The sequence below is a fragment of the Molossus molossus genome, unplaced genomic scaffold, assembly GCF_014108415.1.
Source record: "Molossus molossus isolate mMolMol1 unplaced genomic scaffold, mMolMol1.p scaffold_m16_p_18, whole genome shotgun sequence".
In the NCBI taxonomy this organism is placed as follows: Eukaryota; Metazoa; Chordata; class Mammalia; order Chiroptera; family Molossidae; genus Molossus; species Molossus molossus.
Window position 1 is genome coordinate 38,116,823 of NW_023425353.1, and position 25,398 is coordinate 38,142,220.

Below are 25,398 nucleotides of genomic sequence, written 5' to 3' on the forward strand. Positions count from 1 at the left end.
TAACAGAACTACATGGCATTTACTGAACACCCACCAAGTGTCAGAGGGTTTACACGGTCTCCCATCTAACCCTCAGACACCTTTCCAGGTAGGTGTTATCATCTCTACTTTTTAGAGGAGAAAATGGAGACTCAGAGATTATGTAACATTTCCGAGGCAATTATGTACCTGAGCTGGGCCAAGAACTGAATGAAGGATGCCTCTGGACTCCAAGTCATGCACTCCGGGCAGAGCCCCAGCGACCAGTTACCCAGGTTTCCTGACCACAGCGATGAGTATCGCTGAATGAGCCCTCTCTCGCAGCTGCGGGGAGACAGGACTCCCTTTCCCCTGGCTACACCTGTCAACATGGTTGACACAACTTTTCTGGGAGGCAGTTTCTCCCTCGTATGCAAAAGGGTAGGGGCACATCATGTGCCTTAAGTTCTCCACTTCTCTCCTCCCATCACCTGAGATGGGAAGAGTTGAAAGAAGACTGGTTTGCCCGAGCCAGGCCTGGTGAGAACTGGGTAGAAGTGGGTGTGCGAGGAAGAGCTGGCCTTGAGTGTGTCATTCACCACTAGACCGGGGCATTGGTTGATGCCACTGCCATTTACCTGTGAGTGAAATTGCTCTGTTGGCAGGACTCTCTTCACCATCCTCAAAGGAGAAGAGGGCTGAGTATGTATTTGAGGGGCTAGGTGCTAATGAAGGTGAAGCAAAAGTAAGTATGGAAGCTTCTGCCCTTTCATTCCAGGTTGCTGGTCAAAACAGTCATATTACCCTCTCGGCCAACTCTGAAATCATTGTTTGGATCTGATCAAGGGTCTTAAGCCTGACTAACAGATATTGATTAGACCTACAAATAATGTCAGGCAGTAAAACAGTAGGTGACTTGAACAAAAGAATCCTGAGGTTCCAGAATATCAATGAGGTCATACCAACTAACACTGCTGAAGTCACTTTTTAAAAAATAAGCATTGAGCCCAGCCACTGTGGCTCAGTGGTTGAGCGTCGACCCATGCACCAAGAGGTCACCATTTCAATTCCAGGCCAGGGTACATGCCCAGGTTGTGGGCCAAATCTCCATCTCCAGTGGGGGGAGGGGCATACAGGAGGCAGCCAATCGATGTTCTCTCTCATCGATGTTTCTATCATCTCTCTCCCTCTCCTCTCTCTCTCTCAAATCAATAAAGGAAAATTAAATAAAAATAAAAAATAAGCATTGATTCAAAATTTGATTAATAGAGAACTCTTGCAGCTTTTTAAGACCGATGTCCCAATTTTCTCTTCATCTAACGAGATGGTAAGGAGCCCTGGACAGTATAGAGAGGCCCTGTTGGCCTCTGTGCACCTTTTCATGGATGGGAGGCCTATGAAGAATGTCTATGGATCAGTCATTTCCCTATTTATTTGACAAGTCAGGTTGCTCTAATTTGTCAAACACAGAAGGTCCGAGATCTGGCTAACTTTAAGACATCTTCTAGTGATTCTTCTCTTTCACCACCCTGCAGAAAAGTGTCTGAGCTTTCTAGAATCTGGGTACTCCCCAGGCATGGAGAGTCATAATTTCTTGTTTGCTGGTCTCTGTGTGGGATTATTTCTCTGGCCAGGGTAGGGGTTCTTTCTGTTACCTCCTGAGCTCTTTGTTGATTCTATGTTGAGCCAGAGCTAATTTCCTGTTCTCACTGAAATGATAGACACATTCAGAGAACCTACTGAATGAGTAAATAAAAATTAGGTAAAAATCACTATGGATCAATCAATCATCCAGGTTGATTTTAAGAGGACACTAAAGGAAAGGAGTAATAGATTTTTAAAGCTTAAAAAAGAACTTTATCTTGTATTATAAAAGTAATATTTGTCTACTATATCAACTTAAAAAAGAAAGAGCAAAATGCTTCATGACCCCATCTTGCAGAGTTATGAAGACTGTTGACATGTATAATAAGGCCTGTGTAATAAATAGGATTTGCTGTGCATGCTATTTCATAATCTTTTCTTTTTCTATTGATAGCATATCTTTTAGTGTCCTAAAGTTTGGTTTCTTTTTCTTTAATCCTCACCTGAGGACATTTTTCCTCTTTTTGTTCAGATAGAGTGGGAGGGAGAGAGAGAGAGAGAGAGAGAGAGAGAGAAACATCCACGTGAAAGGGACACATCAACTGGCTGCCACCCACACAACCCAACCAGGTCCGAGGACAAACTGCAACGGAGGTACGTGCCCTTAGTGGGAACCGAACCTGGGTCTCTCTGGACCGCAGGCTGACACTCTAACCGCTCAGCCAAACCGGCCAGGGCTTAAGTTTGGTTTCTTGGTGTTTTTGTTGTTGCTGTTTTGCAATTGGAAACAATCCTATGATGAATGTTTTTATAGCTAAATCTTTGTGGACATCCTTAATTATCTCCTTAAGTAAATTACTGGAAGTGAAATGACTGGACCAAAAGATATATAATACTAAATGGACCCTTAGGAAGATTCTACCGAGTTAAATGTGCTCCAAATCTCCTCAATGAAGACAAAACCTCTGGTCCCCCACTCCCTAATGGGAGGTGTACATGGGCTTCCTCCTCAAACAATCATCCACTTATCAGTAATTTCTCCCCTAATTCCAAGTAGGGGTATTGTTCTTATCCTTTTGTCGCCCAAGTTCCAGAGGGGACAGTGCCCACTCTTTCTTATTTCACTTCTCTCCCTCCATTCCTGAGACTGGATGTACCATCCCAGTGAGCCAAGCAAGGTTCCTTAATCCTATCTCAGAATTGTCAGCATCTCTGGGAAGAACTCAGGCCCTGGGTGGAGGTGTTAGGCATCGTGTGGAAAGCAGGAAGGCTGCAGAAGCACATCTCTCTTCAGCTTGTGGATATTGCTGGGTCCAAGTATCCCCACTGGGAATGTCCAGGGTCCTGGGAAGAGTGTGCCATTGTGATGCAAGGGAGGAAGGGGGCTGGCTCCACCCGGCCTGCCTGCTGAAAGGTGGAATTTGAACGGGCAGCATCGAAATGGTATTAACTTAACTTGACAACCGCAGCTGTGCGTATCTCCACTGAACATCTCCGTGAGGCCAACAGAGGGCAGGTGTTGTCACGGCCCCTGCTGCTGAGCACATGGTCCACATGCTTACACAGGGCACTGCGTGATTCAGCGCCCGCAGGAGCAGGGCTAGGGAGATCTGTGGTTTCCTGTCAAAAAGAGTGTGCTTCCTTGAATCAGTAAAGGGGGGGATTTAATCCTTCATGTGTCTCTACCTTGACTCCTTGAAAGCAGAGTAAAAGCAAACCAGCTGTTCTCAGCCTGGTTTCTGGGATAATTGTCTCTTCTCACTCCATCTTTCCATGTTGCCTGGCAATGAATAGTCAGGTCTGTATTTTCACGTACAAACAGTCCTACTGTGTATGTGTCTTTTATGATACGGATACCATCTTGTAAAGAGAAAGAAAGACGGGAGGGAGGGAAGGAGATGAACTAGAGCATTTTGTGAGAGGTCCATTTGAAACTGAACTATAAGTCTCAGGTTCCATGTGAATTTACTTAAATACAGGAAAGAATGTATTCCCTTTCATTTATCCAGAACAAGATGGACAATAAACACTTATTAAGTTCACGTTTACTGAAGACTTAAGCTCAGGAGTTAGAAAACCACTTGGGGTCATGTGTCCCAGATACCTGTGGGAGGAATGTGAGGAGGGGTGGAAGGAAGGATGAGGGGAAAAGAAACAAAGGACAAGTAAGTGATGGCCTGGGAACATCTCTTTACAGCACAGAGACAGCACAGTGATTGTAGATCACTGCTGAGTGTCACAGGCCTCTTGTCCCCACGAGGTGGGTAATGCTTGCTTCGGGGGCTCTGGTCTGATCTGACAGAGCGGCAGGTGATCTGGGCCCCCCCCAGGGGTTGACAGCCTCCTGACAGGTGCTGAGAGGCTCATGAAAGCTCCAGAAGTTCACTGAGCACTTCTTAGACGCGTGCACTGTCACCGACGGCGGTGGTGGCCAGCGATCTAATTACTTCCTGCACGGCACAGCCAGCCGAGAGCCGAATCCTTCCACGGGATGCCATTGGAAGTGCCTGCCCTTTCCAGACCGTTCTGTCCCGTGGGGCAGGATGTAGAGAGTGAAGCTCTCAGGAAAAGTTTCCGGATTTTAAATTATATATTTCTCAAGAAAAAAAAAAATTAATGTTTTTATTGATGTTTAGAGAAAGAGGAAGGGAGAGAGATGGAAACATCGATGTGAGAGAGATACATCGATCAGCTGCCTCCTGCACGCCCCCTACTGGGGATCGAGCCAACAACTGGGGCATGTGCCCTGACTGGGAATCAAACCGGGACCTCTCTGTCTGTGGGACCAGCTGGGCATGTTTTTGTTTGTTTTTTTTTAATGGTGAGATATACTTTCTTTTCTTTTTTCTGCCTCATGTGCCCTTAGTTAGTAGCACCTTCCCCAGGCTGTAAGTTTAACATATTATGAATTAATCATATTACATTTATTGAAGCTCATCATCAAACCATTAATAATTTTCCAGCCAATACCATGCTCTATTAATTAAGCAGGGCTTCCTACTGTCTATCGTAAATGCCACTCTCTTCAGGCTCTAACGGGCTGTGCCATGCTCACGACTCTTGAAATCTGATAGACACGTCGGTGGTCATTTTATCCCACAGTATTAGACGTGGACCCCCAGGGGCAGGGCCTTTGGTTTGTTCATTTCTGTGTCAGTTTATCCTTTTCTCTGGTCTGGCTTCTCCTCTGCGTCCCCACGACATGTGGAACTTCCAAGGCCTCTTTGGTAAGTGAATAAAATGCACATATTGAAGAATCTTTTTTTCTTTTGTCTTTCCACTTCCTTGGCTATTTTACTTGCTTTTCTCTCGGCTGATGCCAGCACTACAGTGACATTCTCGCAAAGGTTTTAAATCCTTCGAGAACCCACAGAGCCACAGCACAGTTGTGTTCCCTGTGCTCCTTATTACAGAATATACGCTCATTATAAATAGCAACGGTCAGGTTACAACTCGAATACATGGAGAGCCGACGTGCTCCTGATGATAAGACCACCTGTCACAAAAGGCCTGTGATTTCTACATCGGCCTCGAGGTCCATGCAGTTCTCACAGTTCTCAGAGTGGGGGCAAGCAGTTAGGAGAAAAGGGGGTATAATTGTATAAAAATAATTCTAAAGTCAACCAGAATAATAAATGGGAGGAAAGCTCAAAAGAAACTCTAAAGGTAATGAATAAGGGGGGAAAGACTTATTTTTCCAGAATGTAAACCAGAGACACTGCAAGAAAGAAGGCTCTCTTACCCTTTGAGTGACATAGGGGGGACCTGGAGAGAATTACGGTGAGCAAAATGCCAATCACAGAAAGACAAGGATCACCCTGGCTGGTTTGGCTCAGCGGTAGAGCGTTGGCCCAGGGACCAATGAGTTCCGGCTTTGATTCCAGTCAAGGGCATGTACCTCGGCTGCGGTTCATCCCCGGTCCTGTTCATGTGGGAGACAACCAGTTGATGTGTTCCTCTCACATTGAGGTTTCTTTCTCTCCCTCTCTCTCCTTCCCACTCTATCTGAAGATAAACAGAAAAATATCCTCGGATAAGGATTAAAAAATAATAATAATAATAATAATAATAATAAAGAAAGACAAGTATCACATGATCTCACTTAGTTGTGAAATTTAATGAACAAATTAAACTGATGAACAGAATAGATCCAGAGACATGGATATAGGGAACAGACTGACAAACCTCAGAGGGAAGGGGGGAGGGGCAGGATGAGCTAAACCAAAGAACTTACCTGCATGTATGCATAACCAATGGACACAGACAAAAATAAAGATACATTTTTCTTAAAAGATGGTAATATTGTAATAACTAACAAAATAAAATGAGTATATTTATTTATTTATTTTTTTAAAAAAGCAAAAAACAGGCCCATGTGATACTAGCACAAGAATAAGTAGATTTTAAAAGTAGAACAAATACAGAAAGACACCTTCACAGTCAGGTAATTTATGTTAAATCATTTGAAAACATAGGAATCCCTGAGTCCATACGATAATGAATATAAACAGGAGAGAGAAGGGGGGACTACTGCTTGCAATAGGATGTTGGACGCCAACGGATAAATGCGGAAGGCAAGCTAGAGTTAGAAAATCATCATCTCAACCATCATGCTGAAGACTTTCAGGCAAGAATCATCACTGGATCCTGGAGCAGGATGCTCCCACCGTCCTAAAGAGTTTCCCCACAGACTGCTCATAGTTGAAAGGGGAAAATACTAACTATACAGTGATTACCAGGTGATCAAAATTAACATCACCAGGGAGGGACAGATGAACATTATATGTTATCAGATCCAACATACTGAGAAGAACCTAATGCCACTTACGTAGCAGCCCAGCTGAAATGCATAACCTGAATCAAATCAAGGCATGTTCAGCAATTACCTCACACACAGGAACTAATTCTCCCAAAAATATCAAATGCATAAAAGACAAAAAATATCTGACTATATATACCAGATTAAAAGAGATTGAAGAGACATGACAGGGACTGTAACTCCTCGTCCTAGACTGGATCATGTATTGAAGGAGCCAATGCTACGAAGGCCATCACTGCGCTAATTGATAAAACTGGAATATAGACTTTAAAATATTGTGTCAATGTGAAATTCACTTCAATTGATAACCCCACTGTGGTTATGTAAGAGAAATTCTCATTTCTAGTAAATGCATACCGAAATATCCAGAGGCAAAGAACCATGGGGAATTCAACTTTTTCTCAAATGCTCATCAAAATGTTTATATAGACTAAAATAGATATAGATAGATCAGATAGATGATAGGTAGATAGATAAAGCAAATGGGGACAAATGTCAGCAACAGGTGAATCGGGTAAAAGGTGTAAGGATGTGCTTTGTACTATTACTGCAATTTCTCTGTAAATTTGAAATTATTTCCAAATAAAAAAATGTTTAAAGAATATGCACAGTTATGGTTCCATTTACATAAAGTTCAAGGATCAACAGAAACTGCTCTCTGATCTGAAGGGAACCTGCGAGTCCCGGCGGAGGGGAGGGTGCAGACCGGAGGGAGCTCGGGCGCGGGGTGCTGCTGGGCCCGCTTCCTGCCTCCATCGGGGTCCGGCTGCGTGGGTGGGTATGTGCACATGCAGACATTTATGGCATCGTTCACTTAAAATTTGAGTATTTAGACGTACTGTGCCTCAATTATAAATTCACATTGTTTCCATTCATTGTGAGCTGAGAGCAGCCGTGCATGGGAGCGTGGGGGTGGGGGCGTGGGGGTGGGGCGAAGGGGGAATAAAGTGGTACCAAGAGAAACTCTGCATAGTTTGCCTCGGTATTTTCACAGATGAAACACCTACACTGTTTTAAATGACCATAGAACTAGGCACCACAGAACAATATGTCTTACCCATGATTGCAGGCACGTATATCTAACAATTTAACTTCAAAATACATAAAGTGTGTGCAAACAACAGAAAAGACAAGTCACGAATCCTTGGCAGTGCCCTGGGCGCCCCTGATCTGTCTCTTGCTTCCATGTGTTTGGGCGGAACAGACGCAGGGATGCCCCCTTTTCCAGCCCCCGACCCCCCTCCAACCTCTTTTCCAGCCACCGCCTTCGGAACCAGCCGTCCTTGGCCTCCGACACCAGCCAACAGGTTTTGGAGCTTAACTCCTTGTGGCGGAACCGTGAGCGCCCCTTCGGCAGAGGACTCCACCGAGGTCTGCGCCTCCCCTCGCGGGGCCTCCGCCTCAGCCCTGACAACGTGGCTCTAGACTCGCTCTAGAGGCCGTGGCCACTTCCTCGAGAGTTGGCTGAGCTGAGCGTCTCTTGAAGATGCAAACCCAGCAAGGCAGCCTCGCCCCCTTCCAGGATGAGCAGAAGCCACCCCAGATGAGTGGGGTGAAACTCAGGACTCCATGGAAGCCGCAGGGCCCTGGAGAAGAACCTGAACCAGGCCCTTTCGGGTCTGCGCGCCCTGGGCTCTACCAGGCAGACCCTCTGCTCTGCCACTTCCTGGAGAACCACCTCCTGGCTGAGCAGGAGAAACTCATCAGGAGGATGGGCGACAGCTGACTCAGCTCCGCTGGGCACCCCCATGCTGGGCGGGGCTGGTGTCTCCATGCGAGGCTCACCCTCAAGCATGACTGGCTTTGGAGCCAGAGGCCTTTGAGGGTCCCCTCTGCATTCCCCTGGTGTCTGGCTTCTCCCTGAAACACGAGGCGTCCTTTTAACCACCCTGGAGCCTTCTCCCATGCTTTAGACCAAACGGAAACAATGAAGCTTTTTGCAGGGGAAAAAAAAAAATCATGAATCCATGATTATGGTAGAAAATTGTAACCTATCACTATCAGGTATATTAAACTAATAGCTGAAGCAGACAAAAATCAATAAGAACCTAGAAGATTTGAGGAAGACAATTTAAAAATTTAATCTAATGTATATTTAAAGAGCCATTACATCCTGGCAGTACAAAACTCCCTCTGGACTCTCCTAGGTGTTAATTAATATTTTACTCTTTCTGGAACATCCATTCCAGCCTTACCCTAGATGAGGCTCCCACCATTTTTGGCTTTATTGCATCAGTGACAATAATAATAGCTAAGATTTATTGAGCCAAGGGCTAATTACTTTAACTGCTCCCTAATTTAATCTTCAAAATAAATCTCAAAGGTGGTACTTTTCAAAACAGGAGCTACTGGCCGTGTGTGCCACGAACATGTGACATGTGGCTGGTCTGAATGGTGATGTGGAGTGAAGGTAAAATACACACTGGAGTTCTGGGACAGTCCCAGGAAATACACTGATTACATGCTGACACACCTTCACCCACTCACAGCAGCAGACAAACTACTGTGACCCTGACAGAGCAAGACAAAAACAGGGTCCCCCCTGAAACTGTCTGAGCACAAACAAAACAAGAACAGGATCCAAACCATAAAACGACCAAATGCCGCAACTGATACCAGTTACTGCTTCTTTATCAGTGACAGCTTCTGTCCATTACAGCTCTGTGCCTCTCCCTTCTGAGGAATAGAAATTATTATGGTATATATTATAGAATCGCTCCTGCTTCCAGATGGCACCCAATCCAGACCAAAACCACATGTCTTTGAATTCTCTCCCAAATCACCTAACACCAGGTCAGATCCGCAACAGCCTCCTCCGGCGCCCTCTCGAATCACCTTGTGGCTTCTTGTGAAGTGCTATTTCCTCAGTTGCAGCAAGTCACTAAATCAACTTTGTTCAACCTCTGTGTATTCCTGATGGTCTTTGACTAGAGGGCATCAAGAAGCCCATTTAACAGGTAAGAAAACTGAGGCACAGAAAGGAAAGTGACTCACTTAAGGTCACACAGGATATTGGGCTACAATCAATGATTTGCAACCCTGATCACACACCAGATTCTCTGGAGATGGGACCCAAATAGTCACATGTATTAAAAGCTTCCCAGCCCTGGCCGGTTTGGCTCAGCAGTTAGAGCATCAGCCTGCGGTCCAGAGAGACCCGAGTTTGGTTCCCTCTAAGGGCACGTACCTCGGTTGCAGTTTGTCCCCGGCCCTGGTTGGGTCGTGTGGGTGGCAGCCACTCGATGTGTCCCCCTTTCACATCGATGTTTCTCTCTCTCTCTTCCTCTCTCTCCCTCCCACTCTATCTGAACAAAAAATGAAAAAAATGTTCTCAGGTGAGGATAAAAAAAAAAGTTTCCCATAACCTAGAGGGCAGATGCTGAGTGAAATAAGTCAGCAGAGAAAGACACAGACCCTAAGATTTCACTTATACGTGGAATCTAAAGAGCAAAATAAACAAACAAACCAACCAGAAACAGACTCATAAGTAAAGAGAACAAACCGATGACTGCCAAACCGATGACTGCCAAACCGGGGGGTGTGTGTGTGGGGGGGTTGACTGGGTGAAAAAGGAAAAGGGATTTAGGAGTACAAATTGGTAGTTACAAAATAATCACAGGGATATAAAATACAGCGTAGGGACTATAGTCAGTAATATTGTAAGGACTATGTATAGTGCCTGGTGGGTACCAGAATTATTGGGGGATTACTTTGTAAATTATATAAGTGTCTAACCATTTTACACCTGAACTTATAATTTTATAATATAAAATAATATTAAATGTCAACTGTAATTAAAAATTTTTTTAAAAAAAAGCTTCCCGTAGTGATAGCCAGCCAGGGTTGAGAAACATTGGCTAAATATCTATCGCAGCTCATCTCAAACTTTAACCTGCCTGGTGATCACCTGGGCATAGGTTACCACGGAGAGTCTGATTCAGTGTTCTGGGCAGAGCCTAGATTCTCCAGTTTAAACAAGATCTCAAGTGGTGCTGCCCTGCTTGTCCACAGACCATAGTTTGAAGAACACAGTCGAACATTCCTTCCAGTTCCCATACACTGACTTTCCAGAAATGTGCTTTGTTTCTTTAAATATATGTGTGTAATTTATGTATTTGTTTCTTGAGCACTTCTAATGCACCAAGCACCATGCCAGGCGCTGGGTTATCCAGCACGAAACCAGACAGAAAATGTCTCTGCCCGCCAGAGCTGACTTTCTAGGAACCAAGGGGCAGCTTCACATCTGCTTCGAGCTGGGAGGCTGGAGACCTGGGATCAGCATCCTGTGCTTCCACACTAGCCTCTGGCCGGTGCCCTTGGTGATGGCTGGGGCCCTGGCATCTTCCTTCGAGCATCAGCACTGTATTATTGATCTTCTCCTGAACAGTACGTATTTGGGAACCATATGCTTATTCCAGACACATTTGCCTGCTGAAACAACTGTACCATGTTGGTGGAGGACAGGGGGGCGGGGGGCATCATACAGTCAAGGTCATGAAAATAGAAAGGGTGTTATTTTCAAAAATCACCGAAACTGTGATAGAATTTAAAAGCCAGTTATTCAGCATGCATGATAATCCCCCCAAAGATTATCACAGTTTTAAAGTAGGTCGGTTTCTGGGACTATGTCTCGAGACTGTACCTATAATAAGTGAAACACAAATGTTTTCATTGCTCTTGCATGTAAATGGTTTTGACATAAAATTTTAATTAGTCTTCAAAAGGCATTGTCTGCTGCTGGGAGCTTAGGGGATTTGTAAACACTGCCTTTTTGTTTCTTCTGAATGTCAGGAGCACAGAGCTATTTATTGAAAGCTAGAATTCTCCTTCTCTTGATGTTTGGTCAGTTGTGTAGGATGAGCAAGAGAAAAGCAGCCTACAGAGGAAAGACAAGACAGCCTTGGGTTCGGAACCTGCCCCAGCACCTGCAAGACGAGAGGTCTCAGACAAGCAGCAACCTCTTGATGCCTCAGTTTCCTCACCAGTGAAATGGGGGTAGCAATCCTGTGCTCACAGGAGAGGCTAAAGAAGGAAGGAGGTTTCGAACACCACATACTTGGGACAGAGCAGGTGCTCCAAAGATGGGCAGTTTACATTGCTCTAAAAGATCCCAAAGCCCTTCCCACAAGTTGCCCTCCCCCCCCCCCAAATCAAATAGAAAGGAGGCTCATCATGTGATGTGAAGGAAGCTGAATGTTTGCAATGATCTGCCATGAATCAGACATGGGCTGGGGGTTTTCCTAAAACAAAACAGCAAGTTCGTGGGAGATCCTAACAAAGAGCCTAGCCTCTTATCTCCAATCCATGGCCACCGATTTTCCCAGAATGAACAGAAAACAGCGATGCATTTGCTCAGGGTGATGCATGGAGACTGAGAGGGTGCCCAGTCTCAGCCCCAGCCTCCTGATCTATGTTCCTGATGAGCCTGAAGCTCCAGTAAAGAGAACAGGTGCAAACATCCGTGAGCTGGTTTCATTGTCTAGAATAACTGGGGGCCAGGCCAAAGCCCTGCTCTCTCGTGAGCACCCCTGTCTCCTGTAAAACGAAAGCCTGGCACTGCTGGGCGAGGGTAAATCTTGCTGCCTCTAGGGCACAAGGACCAACTGCATCTCGGGAAGAAAACACTCTTCCCCAGCAGTAGAGCAGAAACATATCTTGGGGAAGGGAGCTGTCTGTGCAGGAACAGCAGGCCCGCCAGCAGCCAGTATCACCTTGCCAGCAGCAGAAGTAGTCACCTGAGAAGGGAAATCCTGGTATCTTGCTGCCCCAGCTGAGCCTTCAGTGGACACTGTGCTTCAACTTCATGAGAAATACCTATCGACATAAGAAACATCCAAACCTGTAGAGAAGTTTTATGGGTTTATTTGAGCCAAACTGGTGACAATTGCTGGGAAGCAAAATTTCAAAGGGTTGAGAACATGCTACCAGGAAACTGGCCGTTTTACCATTTATTTTATGTTACAGTCAAGGAGGAGACATGAGAGGGTTACATGAAATCTGTTGGCGGTAGATTAGGGAGAAGGGAGAAAGCAAAGCAGGGAAATCTTTGGGACTGGATAAAAAATAAAATGAAGAGACAAATACTTCTTTTACATAGGTGAGTGCAAGGTAGTTAACAATGAACATTTACAGCACATAGAGATGGTACGTGGGGGACAAGATAACAACAGGGGGTCTGTGGTCTCCTGCTCTTCTGGGAGATCGTGCCCTGAGGGGTCTGGGAAAAGGGGATCACTCTGTCATTACAAAGGTATGTTATCCTAGATGCAAAAAGACAATAGGCAGGCTCAGTTAAGGTAAAGATTGACCTTTGCCAAGGGAAATGCCAACCTAGGACATGGCTACCTGCCATGACTCTCTTTTCATTCAGAAGTTTTTATTTAAGACCATCTGAGGCGGTTATGTTAGGTCTCTGAGTTTGCAAGGCCCACCACGCAGACCTACCCTGAGCTTGTCAGGGTTAGCATGTGGCCCCCTTTCGTCCACCCACCAAGCTAGAACCACGCAGCCATGTTGCTCTCAATTTCTCAACCCATGGAAACTGTGAGGGCTATACATTATTACTGTTGCTATAAGCCACTAAGCTTTGGGGTGACCTGTTATACAGCAATAGAAAACCAACACACTGTCTTCTATAGCAGAATTCTAAGTAAAATTCATCTTGAAGAGCTCTGTGGCTTAAAACAGAAAAACAGCAAACAAAAAAGTGTTTATAATCATCAAATCTGAAGTTCATCATTCATTGATGAGAAACAGAAGCAAGAGAGGTCAAAACACAGTGACATAAACCAAGTCACAGCAGGTCCCAAACCAGCACACAACTTTAATTGCTGTCTCCTCCTATGCCATCCAACAAGACCAGACACTCAGGGAAGAAAGTGTTCAGAGTTTGGTGGAGAGAGAAGACGGGTTTATCCAACCTGGTTATTCAAGCAGTCACCAAGACATTTGTAAGTGAAGATCAGATAAATGTGACACCAAGACTTGAAATACACCGGGGGCGAAAGGCCACTATTTGTCATTATCCTGAAGAAGAGAGAAACGATGAGTTGGATCTTCAAGGGCCTTTATTTATTTAATTTTTTTAATTTATAAATGAGTTTAAAACTCAGCAATCCATTAACTAAAAGCTTTGATGCCCAAACATGGCAATTTCCCAAACACCAAAGCAGTGATTTGCACCATAAATCAAGCAATCAGAGTGATGCAAATAGAAAGCTTCCAGCAAAACCCACTTCCAAGAGCGGCTGCCAAAGGGAAAAGGAAGAACATTTTCAAACTAAAATTTTGACTGAAATGAGCTGAAAATGATCACCTTTCCCTGAAAGCCAGTGGTTAATTGTGCTATCTCACAGTGAGGTGAGTTCAGATGCAGCTGTGATAAAAGAAATAGATGTCCATTCAAAGAAAATTCACACCGCAGTTCTTTGATGGTGTATTATTCACTTGTTTTTCTAAGGTAGTCCAGGCTGTAAATAGCCTGCTGATTTCTTTCAGCAATGTTTGTGAAATCGCTAGAAAATAGCGGAAGAACTTGACCCTGTCTCTTCAAATGACCAGCTTTCAGATCTCTTGGATCAACACTCCCTTTTCATTGCTATTGATGTTCCTGTGGGGGTTCAGAGCTAGTCACCCCAAGATGTGCACATGTGGTATATAGATTGTTTTGAACCCAGGGAAAATTAAAGTTCAGGCTCGAGAGAAACTTCTGCCCTCCCTTTAACTGCCTAGAGGAACTTGAATTAGAGGCCTTGCCCATAAGAGGAGATTACCAGCCATAATCTCTTTTGACCCAGCTATAGGGCAGGGCAAAACTTTATTTACTAAACATCACTGTTCTTACCATCCTGCAATGACCCTTTGAAACCCTGCCCCCAGGTGCATCATGTCATCCCCAGCCCAGAATGTCTTATACACTTCAGTACCCCTTCCTATCTCTGAACCTCTCCTGCACGTGGGGTCTCTGACTCGTGTGTGCAGGGTTCCCATACAGTGTATGTATTACGTACGTTTGGTTATGTTTCTTACTAATGCTGAGATTTGGCCTTTTGTGATGTCGGACACAAGGTAACACGCCAAGGTGCCATATTTTGGGATAGTGTCCTGAACCCCACTATTGGTCTCTTCTCTATCATGGTTGATTAAAATTTATTATGATTATTTACAGCTTTTAAAAAGTTTCTTTTATCTTTATTGCTTGTTATTAGTGAAGTTCTGTACGTTTGGGGGGTTATTGTCAAATTAGCAAACTATCCACTTTCTTTCCCATATGCACTGGAATATTTCGAGGCGTGCCAAGTTTTCCTGCATACCGAGCGATCCAAGGATATCTCGTCAGTATACCTAGAAGCCACAGTTCTACACCCAGTCACAGGCCACAAAACCTCCACTAAGGGTTTTACTTTATAAATGAACCAATGCCTGCAAAGCTCTCCTAGGAAAAGTGGCCCACTGCCTGGCTAGCAAGGTCCCAGCCTCATGGATGGTGAGAAAGGTCACTTCCTGGCAGGCCAGGAAGCCTAGAAAATCGAGGGACCATAAGAAGAGAGGAATTTACTAAATTTACAGGTTTCCCAAGTTAAATCTGAGGAACAGAGTTTCTGGGGCTTAGTTCCCAAGCCTCCAGATAGGAATGAAAATACAGTAGTTCTCCCACTAACCCACAGTTTCACTTTCCACGATTCCAGTTACCTGCGGTCAACCGTGGTGCAAAAAATAGTAAGTGAAAATTTCCAGAAATAAACAATTCATAATTTTAAAATCGTACACTGTTCTAAGTATCATGATGACATCTCATGCTCCCTCTCAATTGTGCCCAGGCCATGAGTCATCCCTTGGTCCAGGGACCCACACCTACAGGCTCCCTGCTCATGATGCACTCGGAAGCCATCCCCATCACCTGCTACCACAGTGCTTGTGTTCAAGCAGCCCTTGTTTCGCTTGTAATGGCTCCACGTTGCAGGAGTAGTGATTCTGGCCATGCAGACATGCCAAGGGGAAGTTGTGACTTGCTTCATTTAAATGAAAATGTGGGTATAGTATATCAAGATATTTTGAGAGACACCACATTCACCTGACTTTCCTTACAGTATGCTGTTATAATTGCTCTATTTTACTATTAGTTATTGCTGTTAACTTACAGTATGCTGTTATAATTGTTCTATTTTATTATTAGTTATTATCGTTAAATCTCTTACTGTGCCTAATAGATAAACTAAACTTTATCATAGGTATGTATATGTAGGAAAAAACCTAGTATATCTAGGGTTCAGTACTATCCATGGTTTCAGGCATCTATGGGGGGTCTTAGAACATATCCCCCACAGATAAGGTAAAGGGGAACTACCGTGATAGAGACTTTTCAAAGTCCAGTTTGAGATTCGAACTCAGTATAGTTGCCCAGTACTATATGGCTCTAGCTTTGCAGAGCAAACTCAGCCTGTGTGGTTATTTAATACTCTTGCTGCAGAGGCCAAACCTAATGAGAACAGCCTTTTCTATGATCAAAAACAGTCTTTGCAGATTATTTAGGATCACAAAGGGGCAGACCATGAAGAAAAATTATCCTCAACTTGAAAGTAGGCAAGAGATTATTGGGATTCTTTCAAGAGTAATGTTGGGAATGCACCTTTGATGAGCCTTCTATTGACCAGTCTGTGTCACCATTCTGCGGGGGCAGGGGCTCACTTGGAGAAAGCCGAAAACAGTGCAAATGATTTTCTCCTAAAAGCAAAGCAAATGATGCCTGACCAAAGCAAATTCTGTCTGGTAATGAGACGATTGATTTCCATTGGTAGAAATGATAACCCCCAAAGTTACTCTTCATTGCTTGTGGGCTATAAACCAATATCACATTTAGAAATAAACTCATTTTAACATCCCCCCCCCCTTTTTTTTTGTCTGACTGTTGTAAAGCTCTGTTCTTCAAATTCTCATTTGAATTAGTTTTAACATATGACTGGTTCCTTAATGAGAGGAATAAAATCCTTGACATGTTTATTTTGTCTCTATAGGAAGGTATGTAACTTGTCGGACAAGTGTTCCTTAGCACATGCACTGCAACTGTGCCAGCAGTTCTGTACCGTGCCTCCTTGGCCCAGTCATACCCTCCAGCTCACACTGTGGAGTCAGAACTCATCCAGAGTTCCCTCCCCTTGATTCGAGAAGATTCCAAAGCATTAGACTGGTATTCCTGGCCTCTTAGGGTCATGCCCCAACCTCTCCAGACCTACTCTGGGCTCCAGGTAGACAGAACTCTCCCTCCCCAGACACACCTTCACTCTCCCCCCTCCTGAAAAGGATTCTTATTGTTGGCTCTGCATAGACTGACCTGTGGTTAAAATTCTTATTATCCACCTTCCAAAGCCCCCTGACCACCAGCATAAACTCTTGCTTTTTCCTGAGACTTTTATAACCCTTTGATTTGAAAATCCTTGAATCACATTTCATTTTGGGTTGAGGTATTTATGGATCCTGGAGTCAAAACTAGATTTAAACTTGACAAAGACAGTGCTTGGCTCGGTATTATGCACACAGTGCATAAATTGATAATAAATGGATAAATGAACTCATTAATATCACTTACCTGAATGCAATGGTTTGCTTTTTTGTTCTCAAGAAAGAATAGAAGCTGTCCCTTTTCCTTATTGGGTATCCCACCTGAGATATTTTCTTGTTATCTTCGTCTTAATGTGGCTGGCCCTGGAAGCAGACCCTAAGACAAGGATTCAAAGACAAGTAGTTCAGTTGAGTGGTGATCCAAGAAAACACAAGTAGAGGAGTAGGAAAGTGAGCTGGGAAGAGAAAGAAGGTGATAAGGAGAGTTCCCACCATGCATTACTGGAGTGCAGTTCTCTTAGGGTGCTCTGAGGGGTAGTGCAGGACAGCTCCGAGCTGTCCCAACCAAGAGCTCACGTGAAGACACTGGCAGTATCTACTATTTCCCCATCTGTTGTTGATTGAGTGTTGCTTCTGGGGACATTATCTCCTGACAATTCAGCCTTTCTGTGCACAGGCTAATATGTTCCCTCTGCTGGACAAAAAACACTTAAGCAGAGTCCAAGGGCTTTATAGTGAGCAGCCTTCAGGCACCTACAGCTCTGCCCACATTACTGGAGAAGCTCCCAGAACAGGTAACGCAATGCATTTCCCTCAGCTTGAGAGAAAAGGCAAGCTCCTCTCTGCACCGCCTCTCTGTGCCAGAGCTCAGTTCTTCCCTGATTCTATTCCAGCGCCACTGAGTTCTATTCCAGTCCAGATTTAGGAATTGTGGCTTTGAAATATATTGAAGGGTCTCAGGAGTCTGAACTCATTAATGTTTAGCCATAAAAGAAACTCTATGTCTGCAATATTTTTTTATTAAAATTGTATAATGTCTCAATTACAAGCAAGATGAGGTTGGTTGGGCCTTTGTGTTATTACTTCTCTACGTATTTAACGGGCTCCCTCTGGGCTCTGCTTAGCAGGCAGGTTACACGGTGGGGAAGCAGAGGGGAGGGAGGCAGGCTAATGGCTGGAAATCTGAATCATCCTTGTTAAAAGTTATTCTACAGGCAAATGAGGAAGGAAAGGCAGGAGGCTCATGTCTCTCTGCAGGAGGTGCCTGAAAGGAAGCTATCTAGTCACCTCTGGAACGGAGGCTGGAAACACAATCTTGGGCATTGAAATTTCACTTGGTGACAAAATATAACCACCTCTGTGCTGTGGTACAGGTAGAACAAGGCCGCCTCCCAGGTCAGGCGGGATTATTATACCGAGAGAAATGTCCTAACCTGTGAACTTGCACACCAACCTGCCAGTGCACGTCACTTTCCTCAGCCTCACCTCTGCATGTCCAGCGGGCCCCTTATCGCCCTTCATCAACAGTGGCCCTCAGCGTTGGCTACATCCACATCACCTGGAAGGTTTGTTAAAATGCAGATTCCTGGGTACAGCTTCTGATGCAGTAGGTCCGAGATGAATTTACAGCGCTAAGAAGTTCCCAGGTGATGCTGATAGTGCTGGTCCAGAGATGATCATTTGTGACCTACTGCACCCCAGACCTACTGGTTCAGAATCCCGTGACGGGAAGATCTCCAGGTGATCCGCGTGCACACTGAAGAAGGAGAAGCACGTTCTTCTCCACTCTCCCGAGGATGGCACATTTCTAGATGCATAGAAAAAAAGTTAATTCATTATATACAGTGCATGCTTTAAGCATTAATATTTTATTTCCCCCTAACATTGGAAAAGGCTGAATTATCTAGAAAAAGAGCTCTCAATTTTTTCAACAGTAGAATGACTTTATAAGGTCAAAATATTGTACATGTATCCCTCCCACCTATTCAAAAGGGAAATAACTGACCCTTGAAAACCCAAGAACCTCACTCTCTCTGGGTAGCTCAGTTGGTTGGAGCATCATCCCAATACACCAAGGTTGTGGGTTCAATCCTCGATCAAGGCACATACAAGAATCAACGAATGCACCTCCACCGAAGATGAGATCAATGTGGAGCAATTAGGCATGTTAACAGAGCTAGAATTCAGAGCCATGATCTTGAGGAAGCTGAACAGCATGAGTAAGGACATAGAGACACTGAAAATAAGCCAAATGGAAATTAAAAACCAACAAGAAGAGATAAAAAATGACATATCCGAAATGAAAAACACATTGGAAGGTTTAAAAAGCAGAGTAGGGGAAGCTGAGGACCGGATCAGCGAATTAGAAGACAGAGTAGAAAAAATCAACCAATCAGAAAAACAAAAGGAAAAAACTATTAAAAAACAGGAAGACAGCTTAAGAGAACTATGGGACAACTGGAAACGTAATAATATTCGCATCATAGGAGTCCCCGAAGAAGAAGAAAAGGAGCAAGGGATAGAGAATATATTCAAAAAAATAGTGAGAGAAAACTTCCCTAATTTGGTGAAGGAGGAAGGCATTCAAGTTCAAGAAGCACAGAGAGTCCCAAGTAAGAAGAACCCAAACAGGCCCACACCAAGACACATAGTAATTAAAATGCCACAAATTAAAGACAAAGAGAGAATCCTAAAAGCAGCAAGAGATAAGCAACAGGTTACCTACAAAGGGAACCCCATAAGGCTCTCAGCTGACTTCTCACAAGAAACCCTACAGGCCAGAAGAGAATGGCATGAAGTAATCAAAGTCATGAAAAACAAGAATCTGAATCCAAGACTACTCTACCCAGCAAGGCTATCGTTCAAAATAGAAGATCAAATAAAGAGCTTCCCAGACAAAAAAAAAGCTAAGGGAATACATTAGCACCAAACCAGCACTGCAAGAAATGTTAAAAGGACTGCTGTAATTAGCAGTAGAAATGGGAAGAAAAATAGAACCACACTAAACAAAAATGGCAATAAATAAGTACATATCAATAATCACCTTAAATGTAAATGGATTGAATGCTCCCATAAAGAGACACAGAGTAGCTGATTGGATAAGAAAGCATGACTCATCCATATGTTGTTTACAAGAGACCCACCTCTCAACAAAAGACTCACATAGGTTGAAAGTGAAGGGATGGAAAAAAATTTTCCAAGCAAATGGAAAGCAAAAAAAAGCTGGGGTTGCAATTCTCATATCTGATAAAATAGATTTCAAAATGAAGACCATAACTAGAGACAAAGACGGCCACTACATAATATTGAAAGGATCTATCCAACAGGAAGATATAACCTTGATAAACATATATGCACCCAATATAGGAGCACCAAAATATATTAAAAATCTTCTGGAGGACTTCCAAGGAGAAATCGACCACAATACAATCATAGCAGGGGACTTCAACACCCCGTTGACAGCACTGGATAGATCCTCTAGGCAAAAAATTAGCAAGGAAACAGAGACTCTAAATGAAGCACTAGACCAAATGGATTTAATAGATATCTACAGAGAATTACACCCCAAAACTACAGAATACACATTCTTCTCAAGTGCACATGGGACATTCTCAAAGATAGACCACATGCTAGGACACAAACTAAATCTCTACAAGTTCAAGAAGATTGAAATCATATCAAGCATCTTCTCAGATCACAATGGCATGAAACTAGAAATCAATTGCACAAAGAACATGCAAAGACATTTCAACACATGGAGGCTAAATAGCATGTTATTAAACAATGAATGGGTCACCGAGGAGATCAAGGAAGAAATTAAAAACTTCCTGGAAACCAATGAAAATGAACACACAACAACACAAAATCTATGGGATGCAGCGAAAGCAGTTCTGAGAGGGAAGTTCATAGCACTACAGGCCTACCTCAAAAAACAAGAAAAATTTCTAATTGATTGTCTAACCTCACAACTTAAAGAATTAGAAAGCAAACAAAAAGAAAACCCCAGAGCAAGTAGAAGGAAGGAAATAGTAAAGATCAGAGCAGAAATAAATGACATAGAGACCAAAAAAACAATTCAAAGGATCAATGAAACAAAGAGCTGGTTTTTCGAAAAGATAAACAAGATAGATGGACCCTTAGCTAGACTCACCAAGAAACAAAGAGAGAGAACCCAAATACACAAAATCAGAAATGAAAGAGGAGAAGTAACAACCAACACCACGGAAATACAAAAGATCGTTAACAACTACTATGAACAACTATATGGCAACAAATTCGACAATCTCAGTGAAATGGACAAATTTCTAGAAACACACAGTCTCCCAAAACTATTCCCGGAAGAGATAGAAAACTTGAACAGACCAATAACAACTAAGGAAATTGAAGAGGTAATCAAGACTCTCCCAGCAAACAAAAGCCCAGGCCCAGATGGTTTCACGGGGGAGTTTTACCGAACATTCAAAAAAGAACTAACACCCATTCTCCTCAAACTATTTCAAAAAATTCAAGAAGAAGGAAGACTTCCAAACACGTTCTATGAGGCCAGCATAATTCTAATTCCAAAACCAGAAAAAGACACTACGAAGAAAGAAAACTACAGGCCAATATCCCTGATGAACATAGACGCCAAAATCCTGAACAAAATACTAGCAAATCGGATCCAGAAATACATCAAAAAAATTATTCACCATGACCAAGTGGGATTTATTCCAGGGATGCAAGGCTGGTACAATATTCGCAAATCAATAAACGTGATACACCACATAAACAAAATGAAGAATAAAAACCACATGATCATATCAATAGATGCTGAAAAAGCATTCGACAAAATCCAGCATCCATTTCTGATAAAAACGCTCAGCAATGTAGGAATAGAGGGATCATATCTCAACATAATAAAGGCCATATATGAAAGACCTACAGCCAACATCATACTCAATGGACAGAAACTAAAAACATTTCCATTAAGAACAGGAACAAGACAGGGATGTCCACTTTCGCCACTCTTATTTAACATTGTACTGGAAGTCTTAGCCACAGCAATCAGACATGAAGAAAAAATAAAAGGGATCCAAATTGGAAAGGAGGAAGTGAAACTGTCATTATTTGCAGATGACATGATATTGTACATAGAAAACCCTAAAGACTCCATCAAAAATCTATTAGACTTAATAAATGAATTTGGCAAAGTAGCAGGATACAAAATTAACGTCAAGAAATCGACGGCATTCTTGTACATTAATGATGAACTCACAGAAAGAGAAACTGAAAAAACAATCCCATTTACCATCGCTCCAAAAAAACTACGATACCTAGGAATAAACTTAACCAAAGAAGTAAAAGACCTATTTGCAGAAAACTACAGGTCATTGAAAAAAGAAATAGAGGAAGATATAAAAAAGTGGAAGCACATACCCTGTTCATGGATTGGAAGAATTAACATCATTAAAATGTCCATACTACCCAAAGCAATCTATAAATTCAATGCAATCCCCATCAAAATACCAACGACATATTTCATAGAACTAGAACAAATACTTCAAAAGTTCATATGGAACCAAAAAAAACCCCGAATAGCCACAGCAATCTTGAAAAAGAAGAACAAAGTTGGAGGGATCACAATACCAGATATCAGGTTATACTACAAAGCGACTGTAACCAAAACAGCCTGGTACTGGCACAAGAACAGGCATATAGACCAGTGGAACAGAACTGAAAACCCAGAAATGGACCCAAGGCAATACGCTCAATTAATATTTGACAAAGGTGGCAAGAGCATACAGTGGAGTAAAGACAGCCTCTTTAATAAATGGTGTTGGGAAAATTGGACATCTACATGCAAAAAAATGAAACTAGACCATCAACTTACACCATACACAAAAATAAACTCGAAATGGATAAAAGACTTAAATGTGACCCGTGAATCCATAAAAATTCTAGAAGAAAATGTAGGCAACAAAATTTCGGACATCATACACAGCAGAATTTTCACTGATACATCACCTAAGGCAACAGAAATAAAGGAGAAAATGAACACATGGGACTACATCAAACTAAAAAGCTTCTGCACAGCAAAAGAAACAATCATCAAAATGGAAAGGCAACCCACTGTATGGGAGAACATCATTGCCAACGATGTATCAGATAAGGGGTTAATTTCCAATATATACAGAGTGCTCATACAACTCCACAAAAGGAAGACAAAGAACCCAATTAAAAAATGGGCAGAGGAGCTGAATAGACACCTCTCCAAACAGGACATACAAATGGCCAAGAGACATATGAAGAAATGCTCAACATCACTAATCATCAGAGAGATGCAAATTAAAACAACTATGAGGTATCACCTCACACCTGTCAGAATGGCCGCCATCAACAAATCATCAAACAACAAGTGTTGGCGAGGGTGTGGAGAAAAGGGGACTCTAATACACTGCTGGTGGGAATGCAGACTGGTGCAGCCGCTATGGAAAACAATATGGTGCTACCTCAAAAAATTAAAAATTGAACTTCCATTTGACCCAGTGATCCCACTGCTAGGAATATACCCTAAGAAGCCTGAAACACCAATCAGGAAGAATATATGTACCCCCATGTTCATAGCAGCACTATTTACAATAGCTAAGATCTGGAAACAGCCCAAGTGTCCACCAGTAGACGAATGGATCAAAAAGCTGTGGTACATATACACAATGGAATACTATGCAGCGGTAAGAAAGAAAGATCTCTTATCCTTTGAGACGACATGGAGGGACCTGGAAAGTATTATCCTAAGTGAAAGAAGCCAAGCAGAAAAAGACAAATACCACATGATCTCACTTATATACGGAATATAATGAACATAACAGTCTGAGGAATACAGTAGACCCAGACACATGGAAGTAGGGCACAGACTGACATCCCTCAGAAGAGGGGATGGGGGGTGGGGGGGTGGGGTGGGAAGAGATAAACCACAGAACTTATATGCATGTATGCATGACCAATGGACATGGACAACTAAGCCGGGGACAGGGTGGAGGGGGGGTGGGGTGGGGGGTGCCAATGGGGTAAAAAGGTAAAATATCTGTAACAAAAAAAAATAAATAAAAAACAAAGCCTAAAAAAAAAAAAAAAAAGAATCAACGAATGGCCTGGCTGATGTGGCTCAGTGGTTGAGCGTCAACCCATGCATCAAGAGGTCACCGGTTCCAATTCCCGGTCCGGGCACATGCCCAGGTTGTGGGCCCGATCCTGGTGGGGGGCATGCAGCAGGCAGCCAATCAATGTTCTCTTATCAATGTTTTTATGTCTCTTTCCCTCTTTCTTCCTCTCTCTCTAAAAATCAATAAAGAAAAAATTTTTTTAATAGTTTTAAGCCAGCACAATGTAATAAGTAAGATAAAAGCAATCCAGATAGGAAAAGAAGCCATTTTATTTGCATAAAACACGAGTCTTTTTGTAGAATATCCTATGGAACCTTCAATAAAGCCACTGTAACTAACACCGCCTTTGGCTCCCACCTGTGCAAGAGAAGGCGGCTGTCATCCCCGCATTGCATTTTTGACTCAGCAGCTGAACGTGACAGCTTGAGTTCTAGAAAACTGGTGGAGATACATTTGGAGAAATAGAAGTCATTTTTCTTTCAGAAGTTAGAGTATGTAAACGCAGAAACAAAAGTTTGCAAAGCCTAAAGATGCAGGCGTTAGAAGACATATAAGCAGAAACTCTTAGAGTAAAAAATTTAAAAGGTAAAGAATGAACACATCATTGGATTATTGTTCTTTGTTCTCTCTGGGTCAGTGTCCAGATAGGAAGGAAATGTATTAGAAAGTAAGCAAAACAACGGCAATAAGTAAAAAACCGCCAACACCACCAAAAAAAAAATCTCAAATTTGAATATTTATGGAGAAAAGTACTTGAGAGGGAGGGCAGAACTGAACTCAATTAACACATATAAATTAAGAAATCATTTAGCAAAATATGATATTTATTATGTTAATTATTTTTAGGGGGGATGTGTCCTTCCCCCAGAATAAAAAACCCAATACTAAACTCTTCAGTATTGGGTTTAGGGGATGGTTTATCATTCAAATTTTTAAAACAACAGCTGGTTTTTTAATTTAAAAAAAAAAAAAGGATGTGTCTGGCCAGTGTGGCTCAGTGGCTGAGTGTTGATCAATGCACCAAGAGGTCGCCAGTTCGACTTCCAATCCCCAGTGGGGAACATGCAGGAGACAGCCAATCGATGTTCTCTCTCATCGATGTTTCTGTTTCTCTCTCCCTCTCACTTCCTCTCTCTCTAAAATCAATAAAGGGAAAAAAATGTTAAAAAAAAAAAAAAAAGATGCTATTGTAGGTACTAGTAACAAAATGTTAAACGTCCTCCAAAATTTTTGAATATAGTACTTCTAAACTGTGAAGGGTTTATTAAAAAATAAACACTATCCAAAGGAAATACAGACATAAAGGTATTTTAAGGCCTTTTCCTGGTCTCACGAGACTCTCGGAAAGTGATGGTGGATTGAGATCGGGTTCCGACCTTGGAAATGGAGAGAAACAGTGCACTGCGAAACAGTTTGGAGGTCAAAGCAGCCACACACCATTAGTCCCTTGCAGGGATTGCAAAAAGTTCTCAAAGTAATCACTGGGATTTTTCATGGTCAGAGAGGGACAGGATTAAGGAGGTCTTTCCCCAAATCCCCTTAGAATGTGAATCTCCC